Below are 10,000 nucleotides of genomic sequence, written 5' to 3' on the forward strand. Positions count from 1 at the left end.
GGTAGGTTCGTTCTCAGTTATCCCTGTGTTCATGGTTTTCGTGTGCTTCCATAGGTTTGGTCCGTGTTTTTGAGTACTCTTGTCCATGATTTTCGTGTGCTTCTAGAGGTTTGGTCCGATTTTCAGTACTCTTGTCCATGCTTTCACATGCTCTGATAGGTAGGTTCGTTCTCAGTTATCCCTGTGTTCATGGTTTTCGTGTGCTTCCATAGGTTTGGTCCGTGTTTTTGAGTACTCTTGTCCATGATTTTCGTGTGCTTCTAGAGGTTTGGTCCGATTTTCAGTACTCTTGTCCATGCTTTCACATGCTCTGATAGGTAGGTTCGTTCTCAGTTATCCCTGTGTTCATGGTTTTCGTGTGCTTCCATAGGTTTGGTCCGTGTTTTTGAGTACTCTTGTCCATGATTTTCGTGTGCTTCTAGAGGTTTGGTCCGATTTTCAGTACTCTTGTCCATGCTTTCACATGCTCTGATAGGTAGGTTCGTTCTCAGTTATCCCTGTGTTCATGGTTTTCGTTTGCTTCGATTCGTTCACTCTATTACTCTTGTCTTTGGTTTTCGTTTGCTTCGATTCGTTCACTCCATTACTCTTGTCTGTGGTTTTTCGTTTGCTTCGATTCGTTCAGTCCATTACTCTTGTATGTGATTTTCGTTTGCTTCGATTCGTTCAGTCCATTACTCTTGTGTGTGGTTTTCGTTTGCTTCGAGTCGTTCAGTCCATTACCCTTGTCTATGATTTTCGTTTGCTTCGAGTCGTTCAGTCCAATACTTACCCTTGTCTATGATTTTCGCTCTAAGCCCAGTCGCCCTGCGCTCTGGAAATCACATTCCAACTCTATCACCGATAGCGCTCACACCTTGGAAACCACATTTCACCCAGGGGACCTTAGGGTGGATTTTGAGCCTTTCGGGATTGCGAAACCATCATTTAACACTCTAAACTTAATTTCCGCAATCCCAGACGCACTTTCCATATGGTCTCCAAAAATGCGTGTGAGCTGACCTGGTCCCTTATAATAGGCAATGAACACGATTTTGGCAAAATATTTTTTTCAAAATTTTTTGACTCACCGGGTAAAATCGAATTTACTTGGGAAAAATGTTCTAGCAGGGGCCCTCCCATACAAATTTTTTTCTTCTCAAAAATGATTTTCGTTTCACTTTTCATACTCAGGGGAGTCTAAAATTGATGTTTTGAGTCACCATGAAAAAAAAATTTTTTTTGACCCGAGCTTGTGTCGCGACCCAAAAATCGACTCACTTGGGAAAAATGTTCTAGCAGGGGCCCTCCCATACAAAAATTTTTTCTTCTCAAAAATGATTTTCGTTTCACTTTTCATACTCAGGGGAGTCTAAAATTGATGTTTTGAGTCACCGTGAAAAAAAAAATTTTTTTACCCGAGCTTGTGTCGGCGACCCAAAATCGACGCACTTGGGAAAAATGTTCTAGCAGGGGCCCTCCCATACAAAAATTTTTTCTTCTCAAAAATGATTTTCGTTTCACTTTTCATACTCAGGGGAGTCTAAAATTGATGTTTTGAGTCACCGAGAAAAAAAAATTTTTTTGACCCGAGCTTGTGTCGGCGACCCAAAAATCGACGCACTTGGGAAATATGTTCTAGCAGGGGCCCTCCCATACAAAAATTTTTTCTTCTCAAAAATGATTTTCGTTTCACTTTTCATACTCAGGGGAGTCTAAAATTGATGTTTTGAGTCACCGTGAAAAAAAAAATTTTTTGACCCGAGCTTGTGTCGGCGACCCAAAATCGACGCACTTGGGAAAAATGTTCTAGCAGGGGCCCTCCCATACAAAAATTTTTTCTTCTCAAAAATGATTTTCGTTTCACTTTTCATACTCAGGGGAGTCTAAAATTGATGTTTTGAGTCACCGAGAAAAAAAAATTTTTTTGACCCGAGCTTGTGTCGGCGACCCAAAAATCGACGCACTTGGGAAATATGTTCTAGCAGGGGCCCTCCCATACAAAAATTTTTTCTTCTCAAAAATGATTTTCGTTTCACTTTTCATACTCAGGGGAGTCTAAAATTGATGTTTTGAGTCACCGAGAAAAAAAAATTTTTTTGACCCGAGCTTGTGTCGGCGACCCAAAATCGACGCACTTGGTAAAAATGTTCTAGCAGGGGCCCTCCCATACAAAAATTTTTTCTTCTCAAAAATGATTTTCGTTTCACTTTTCATACTCAGGGGAGTCTAAAATTGATGTTTTGAGTCACCGAGAAAAAAAAATTTTTTTGACCCGAGCTTGTGTCGGCGACCCAAAATCGACGCACTTGGGAAAAATGTTCTAGCAGGGGCCCTCCCATACAAAAATTTTTTCTTCTCAAAAATGATTTTCGTTTCACTTTTCATACTCAGGGGAGTCTAAAATTGATGTTTTGAGTCACCGAGAAAAAAAAATTTTTTTGACCCGAGCTTGTGTCGGCGACCCAAAATCGACGCACTTGGGAAAAATGTTCTAGCAGGGGCCCTCCCATACAAAAATTTTTTCTTCTCAAAAATGATTTTCGTTTCACTTTTCATACTCAGGGGAGTCTAAAATTGATGTTTTGAGTCACCGAGAAAAAAAAATTTTTTTGACCCGAGCTTGTGTCGGCGACCCAAAAATCGACGCACTTGGGAAAAATGTTCTAGCAGGGGCCCTCCCATACAAAAATTTTTTCTTCTCAAAAATGATTTTCGTTTCACTTTTCATACTCAGGGGAGTCTAAAATTGATGTTTTGAGTCACCGAGAAAAAAAAATTTTTTTGACCCGAGCTTGTGTCGGCGACCCAAAAATCGACGCACTTGGGAAAAATGTTCTAGCAGGGGCCCTCCCATACAAAAATTTTTTCTTCTCAAAAATGATTTTCGTTTCACTTTTCATACTCAGGGGAGTCTAAAATTGATGTTTTGAGTCACCGAGAAAAAAAAAATTTTTTGACCCGAGCTTGTGTCGGCGACCCAAAATCGACGCACTTGGTAAAAATGTTCTAGCAGGGGCCCTCCCATACAAAAATTTTTTCTTCTCAAAAATGATTTTCGTTTCACTTTTCATACTCAGGGGAGTCTAAAATTGATGTTTTGAGTCACCGAGAAAAAAAAATTTTTTTGACCCGAGCTTGTGTCGGCGACCCAAAATCGACGCACTTGGGAAAAATGTTCTAGCAGGGGCCCTCCCATACAAAAATTTTTTCTTCTCAAAAATGATTTTCGTTTCACTTTTCATACTCAGGGGAGTCTAAAATTGATGTTTTGAGTCACCGAGAAAAAAAAATTTTTTTGACCCGAGCTTGTGTCGGCGACCCAAAATCGACGCACTTGGGAAAAATGTTCTAGCAGGGGCCCTCCCATACAAAAATTTTTTCTTCTCAAAAATGATTTTCGTTTCACTTTTCATACTCAGGGGAGTCTAAAATTGATGTTTTGAGTCACCGAGAAAAAAAAATTTTTTTGACCCGAGCTTGTGTCGGCGACCCAAAATCGACGCACTTGGGAAAAATGTTCTAGCAGGGGCCCTCCCATACAAAAATTTTTTCTTCTCAAAAATGATTTTCGTTTCACTTTTCATACTCAGGGGAGTCTAAAATTGATGTTTTGAGTCACCGTGAAAAAAAAATTTTTTTGACCCGAGCTTGTGTCGGCGACCCAAAATCGACGCACTTGGGAAATATGTTCTAGCAGGGGCCCTCCCATACAAAAATTTTTTCTTCTCAAAAATGATTTTCGTTTCACTTTTCATACTCAGGGGAGTCTAAAATTGATGTTTTGAGTCACCGTGAAAAAAAAATTTTTTTGACCCGAGCTTGTGTCGGCGACCCAAAATCGACGCACTTGGGAAATATGTTCTAGCAGGGGCCCTCCCATACAAAAATTTTTTCTTCTCAAAAATGATTTTCGTTTCACTTTTCATACTCAGGGGAGTCTAAAATTGATGTTTTGAGTCACGGTGAAAAAAAATTTTTTTTTTGACTCACCGGGTAAAATGGTCGCACTTGGTAAAAATGTTCTAGCAGGGGCCCTCCCATACAAAAAATTTTTATTTCTCAAATCGATCCGTGGTTTCACTTTTCATACTCTAGGGCCCATTTGCTTCAACTTTGGAAAAAATTTTCGATGATGAAAAATTTTCACCTTCGACGTCCATCGACCACTCGACCCGAACTTGGTACTTTTGTATGGAGGTACCCGAGTGGTGACTTTTTCATACAAAAATTTTTATTTCTCAAATCGATCCGTGGTTTCACTTTTCATACTCTAGGGCCCAATTGCTTCAACTTTGGAAAAAATTTTCGATGATGAAAAATTTTCACCTTCGACGTCCATCGACCACTCGACCCGAACTTGGTACTTTTGTATGGAGGTACCCGAGTGGTGACTTTTTCATACAAAAATTTTTATTTCTCAAATCGATCCGTGGTTTCACTTTTCATACTCTAGGGCCCATTTGCTTCAACTTTGGAAAAAATTTTCGATGATGAAAAATTTTCACCTTCGACGTCCATCGACCACTCGACCCGAACTTGGTACTTTTGTATGGAGGTACCCGAGTGGTGACTTTTTCATACAAAAATTTTTTTGCGAATACGTGTTCGTTCGCGATCATTTAGGCCATGAACCGCAAGTCCGCTGCGATAGAAATAGTGCATTGTAGTTACTCGACGAGAAAAAAAATCGGGACTTAGAAAAATTTTTGAAAGTCAAATCGTATTGACTTCCAACAACACCTGATAATAAACACACATTGCCTGTTGCACCACAGTTCGCATTTGACTTAACAAATCGCCTGTTGGTACGCACATCACCATCGACTTTACCAATCGCGTTTCGCACCGCTAATCCCACTTGGCGTGGAGCCACGCACATAATGTTGCGAGGAGAGTATTAATCGGGACTTAGCGTTTTAAGCTCGCGAACACTCCACTATGGGAGTGCACGCAAGCACCAACTGTACACACACAACACAACAATCACTCTCGCGAACACTCCATTCCCAAAGTGAACGCGAGCACCAGCAAGCATGGGTCGCCTGAGAGGATCGATGCGAACGCATCTCTACAACTCGCAGCTCCCAGCCTGTAGTCCCGTCGTTTGCGGGCGGTCGAAGGTGTCGAAACTAGTTGTATCCACGGTCGACGGAAACACAGCCACCAGGGTTCCCTGTGGTAAGGTACTTCCACGTGCAGCGTGCTCCCGCCCGTTGCGGCTCAGTCTAGTGCTATAGCGGGGATGAGACGTCAGTGTGCGCGGGGCAGCACCGACGGATCTCGGAGGGTTGTTAAGCCCGCTAGCTTCCGATCACCTAATGGGTTTGAGAAGCGCTATCAGCTCGGATTGGATACGACCTTAGAGGCGTTCAGGCATAATCCAGCGGACGTAGCGTCATACCAAAGTCCGGTCGAACTAGTATTGAGCCAGTGGTCCGTACCTGTGGTTCCTCTCGTACTGCACAGGAATTCCGTTAAGATAGCGGCAAACAGCACACACCAGTAGGGTAAAACTAATCTGTCTCACGACGGTCTAAACCCAGCTCACGTTCCCTTGAAAGGGTGAACAATCCTACGCTTGGTGAATTTTGCTTCACAATGATAGGAAGAGCCGACATCGAAGGATCAAAAAGCCACGTCGCTATGAACGCTTGGCGGCCACAAGCCAGTTATCCCTGTAGTCTGGTGCGAGCCTCCAGAGAGAGCAGACGCAAATCCACGCTCCTCCGTGATTCAGAGCAAAAGTGCCGCAATTTGCGTTGGACCAGTGCGAAAGTTTGCAGTAAAGTTGGAGGTACCCTCCGGAACCCCCCCTGCGAATTTGGTGGCCCCATGCCCCCCCTTGTGGGCGCTATTAGAAAGAACGGTTTTTGTGATATATTGTGCGAAAGAGTGAACTTATTGAAAAAGTGATAGTGACACTTTGTGGGCCTCACCAGGCCACACCTTTTGGTGAAGAAACATTGGTCGAATTGATGGAGTTCGCGGAACGGCAGGTGTTTTTGTGGTGAAATTTCACACCTGTATAACTCCGAACATTGCGAACCGATCCGGCTGGAAGGTATTTTAAAAGTTGCGCTCTGCAGTAAAGAATAAGTGTTGAAAATTTCGTGTCAATCGGACGAAAACTCAGTGAGTTATTAGCGAACAAAGAAAACCACGTGCTCGTCGAAAATGGCGGCGTGTGTGTGAAAAAGAGCGAGGAAAAAAACTTCCGGACGAATCACCCCCCTGCTGGAGCGCTAGCGCTCCCGGAGGGGCACTCCCGGACGAAATTTCACCGCTCTTTGTGTGTGTGTGAAATTTGTGTGTGTGAGATTTTCGGCCCGATACCATCGAGTGGGGTGTCTAACGACGCGTCTCGGAAAGAGGAGTGGGGGAAACGCGGTTTCCCCCCCCTAGCACCACCCACCCCCCACCCAGCCCAGGAAAACCCCCGCGAAAAGTGGTTTTCCGCGATTTTCCCGGCCAAGGAGCGGAGGTAGAGCTCCCGGGTGTTTGGAAGAAAGTTGCGGGGTGAATTTTCACATCGAAAACCATCGCCGGAAAAGCGATTTTCGCAACATCCAGAAAGATACGGGCGGAAAAGCGTTTTTCCGAAGAAGAAAATTTTCGCCCTGATACCGTCGTGCGGGGTATCAAACGACGAGTTTTCAAGAGAGGAGTCGGGAAAATACCCCCCCACCACCATACCACCCACTCCCACCCCCCTAGGGCGGAAAAACCACCCAGGAAGCGGTTTTTGGCGATTTTCCCGGCCAAGCAGCGGAGGTAGAGCTCCCGGGTGTTTGGAAGAAAGTTGCGGGGTGAATTATTACATCGGAAACCATCGCCGGAAAAGTGATTTTCGCAACATCCAGAGAGATACGGGCGGAAAAGCGTTTTTCCGAAGAAGAAAATTTTCGCCCTGATACCGTCGTGCGGGGTATCAAACGACGAGTTTTCAAGAGGGGAGTCGGGAAAATACCCCCCCACCACCATACCACCCACCCCCTCCCCCCTAGAGCGGAAAAACCACCCAGGAAGCGGTTTTTCGCGATTTTCCGCGGAAAATTTTATCGCCACCCCACAAAGTGCGGTATCAAAAGAAGCGGCTCGACGAGGCGAGTTCAACGCGCACCCATTCGTCCTCCTACCATCTTCCCCCACCTCACCAGGCCGGAAAAACCTCTCCGTGGCCCGCTATTAGCGTCCTCCCGCAAGGGAGAGTTGAAGTGGGGCGTCAGTAATGGCGACAACTCGCACCACGCGACTCAGGTCGGAGTCCACCGACGAAAGGGTGGGGCGGTCCCTTTCGGCTGTTGAGCCGAAAGTTATGCTTACGCGAGTCTCGGCGACGGCAACGAAGCAGGGAATCTCGGACATGGCGGAGCTCCGACAGCTCCTGAACGATTCGTCGCTGTCCAATGAACAGCTGCGTGCAACGATCGCCGGTCTGCAGCAGGAGATAACGATGCTCCGGCAGCAGATGGAGGCGATGGCAGAACAGGCCAGGCAGGAGACGAAGCTGGTCAGGGAGGAAGCCCGCATGCGTGAGACGGTGGCTCGTGAGGAAAACGAGCGTCTGCGCCACGAGCTGAAGGAGGAGCGCGCCAGCTTCCAAGAACTGCTGGCGCAGACGCTAGGCTACGGGGGTGGCCAGCGTTCAGGGCGGCAGCAGCAGCAACAGCAGCAGCAGCAACAGCAGCAGCAGCAGCACCAGCAGCAGCAGCAGCAGCAGTGGAGGCAGCAGCAGCACCAGCAAGGAGCGGCGATGGCAACGGCAGCTCCACTTCCGGACCAGGAAGGCGGCTCTTGGTCTGAGGTGGTGCGTCGCAAACCAGCACGCCAAACAACGAGCCGACAGCAGCAGCAGCAGCAGCAGCAACAGCAGCAGCAGTGGCCGGAACTACCACAACGACGGGCGGAGGTTCAGCGACAGGCGTTCGCTGGGCCATCAAGACAGCAGCCCCAGCAACAGCAGGGACAACAGGCTCGGCGCAGCCAGCCTGCAGCACAACGGGGAGGACAGCGCCAGCGGCAGCGTAAAGCGAAGCCGGACGCAGTAGAAATCGCCCCAGGCGAGGGGCAAACCTGGCTGGAGGTATACCAGGCGGTGCGAGCGGCTCCAGAAATGGAGAAGCACCAGGAGGCCCTCGGTGTAGGACGACGCACCACACGCTCCAGGTTGGTGATGGAGCTGAACGAAGGCGCGGACGCTGCAGGAGTCCTGCAGACCATAAAGGAGGTCTGCGAAAAAACGGAGCTGTCGGCCTCAGCTCGACTGGTGACGCCGACGACGGAAATCAAAATTGCAGCGATCGACCCTTTAGCGAAGGAGGTCGATGTGGCGATGGCACTGACCAACCTGTGCCATGTTACCGTGGAGGAGACCTCGGTCCGTCTGCGATCTGCGTGGGACAGCACGAAGGTGGCGATAGTTCGGGTTCCGGTTGGGGTAGCGGAGAAGCTGGTGGGCGAGAACGTGAAGGTAAAGTTCACGTCTTGCCTGATCGAGCAAGCGACGCAGCCGCAGGCGCGTCAGCAACGCTGCTTCAGGTGCCTGGAGACGGGGCACATCCGGGCGGCGTGCAAGAGCGGGACGGATCGCTCGGCTTGCTGCATTCGCTGCGGGAAGCCGGACCATCAGGCGAAGAGCTGCACGGCGGAGGTCTGCTGTGCCGCCTGCGGGGGACCGCATCGGGTGGGACACCCGACGTGCCGGCGCTGAGAGTGCTGCAGGTGAACCTCGGGCGATGTCAGGCAGCACAAGACCTGATGTTGCAGACGGCTCGCGAGCTCGAGGTTCAGGTGGTGCTCGCCTGCGAGCTGTATCGGCCGCCTCGCGACGACCCGCGGTGGGCCGTTGATGTGGAGCAGGGCGTGGCGATCATCGCAACGGGCGCCTATCCAATTCAGCGTTTGTGGGGGAGCGTCGCCCCGGGACTAGTGGTGGCCACCATAGCAGGAGTCACGTTTGCCAGCTGTTACGTGTCCCCCAGCAGCGGTCCCGCGGAATTCGAGAGCTTCCTCGGTGCGGTGGAAATGTCGCTCGTCGGACACACAACATCCGTCCTGGCCGGCGACTTTAATGCGTGGAACGAGGAATGGGGGAGCGCGCGCACTACCCAGAAGGGGCAGGATCTCCTGAGCGTGGCGGAGCAGCTGTCGCTGCAGACGCTCAACCGTGGCAACGTGCCCACGTTCAAGGGCAACGGGGCGGCGCGAGAAAGCGTGATCGACGTTACATTCGCTAGTCCAACCATCGCGAGGCCGGACTCATGGCGAGTGCTGAGTCGATTTTCCGGTAGCGATCACGCCTACGTCGAGTTTCAGGTGGACGTTCCGGGTCAACGTTCCACGCGACGAGGCCAGCAGCAGCGAAGCCGGACAGCAGCCAGCGATGGGACAGCCAGACACGCCGGGACCCGGTGGAAGACGGCGCAATTCGACAGGAGGTGCTTCGACATCGCCCTCACACACGGCCACTTCGAACAGGTCGATACACCGGAGGGGCTGATCGGCGGACTCACCCAGGCGTGCGATGAGACCATGGAGAGAGTGCATGGGGCCACTTTCCACCGCAAGCCCCAGATGTACTGGTGGTCTCCAGAGATCGAGCGCCTGAGGGAGGAGTGCGAAGCAGCGGAGGCCGCTCATTGCCGAGCCCAACTGTCGGAGCGTGCAGCGACATCTGCCAGGCTGCAGGATTGCCGCCGTCTGCTGAAGGCTGAAATAAAGAGCAGCAAAGAAAGCAGCCTCCAGGAGCTGATCGACTGTGTTGAAGCTGAGGTGTTCGGACTCGGGTACAAAGTGGTGCGAGCGAAACTGCGCAGCAGGGCGCCACCGGAAACGGACCGAGCCGTACTCGACCCGATCGTTGACGCGCTGTTTCCGGAGCATCCAGCATTTGAGTGGCCAGACATCGAAGCGTGTGCTGCCTCACACGAGGCTCTGAGGCCGGTCACGGTCGCGGAGATCCTGTCGCTGGCCGAGCGGATGGCTCCCTCGAAGGCGCCAGGGTTGGACGGCATACCCA

This window comes from Anopheles moucheti (assembly GCF_943734755.1).
Source record: "Anopheles moucheti chromosome X unlocalized genomic scaffold, idAnoMoucSN_F20_07 X_unloc_9, whole genome shotgun sequence".
In the NCBI taxonomy this organism is placed as follows: domain Eukaryota; kingdom Metazoa; phylum Arthropoda; class Insecta; order Diptera; family Culicidae; genus Anopheles; species Anopheles moucheti.